The sequence below is a fragment of the Olea europaea genome, chromosome 7, assembly GCF_002742605.1.
Source record: "Olea europaea var. sylvestris chromosome 7, O_europaea_v1, whole genome shotgun sequence".
Lineage (NCBI taxonomy): Eukaryota > Viridiplantae > Streptophyta > Magnoliopsida > Lamiales > Oleaceae > Olea > Olea europaea.
The window spans coordinates 19624796-19625222 of NC_036243.1; positions in this window are offsets into that span (position 1 = coordinate 19624796).

Genomic DNA, 427 nt, shown 5'->3' on the forward strand with positions numbered 1-427 from the left:
AAGTAAGCAAACTTAGCCGCAGTGGTTTCATCAGAGAGGCCATCTATCCGAGGTGGATATCCAACACGGTTCAGGTGAAGAAGTCCAGCGGAAAGTGGAGGGTATGCGTGGACTTCACAAACCTAAATAAGGCGTGCCCCAAAGACAGCTTCCCACTTCCAAGAATTGATCAACTTGTGGCCTCTACTGCTGGGCATGAACTACTGAGTTTCATGGATGCATACTCAGGGTATAACCAGATACCCATGTTCCGACTGACGAGGAAGCTACATCATTCATTACGGACAGGGGCCTGTATTGCTACAAAGTTATGCCCTTCGAATTGAAAAATGTCGGGACTACACACCAGAGGTTAGTCAACATGATGTTTGTCGAACTCATTGGCAAAACCATGGAGGTCTACGTAGACGACATGTTGGTCAAAAGC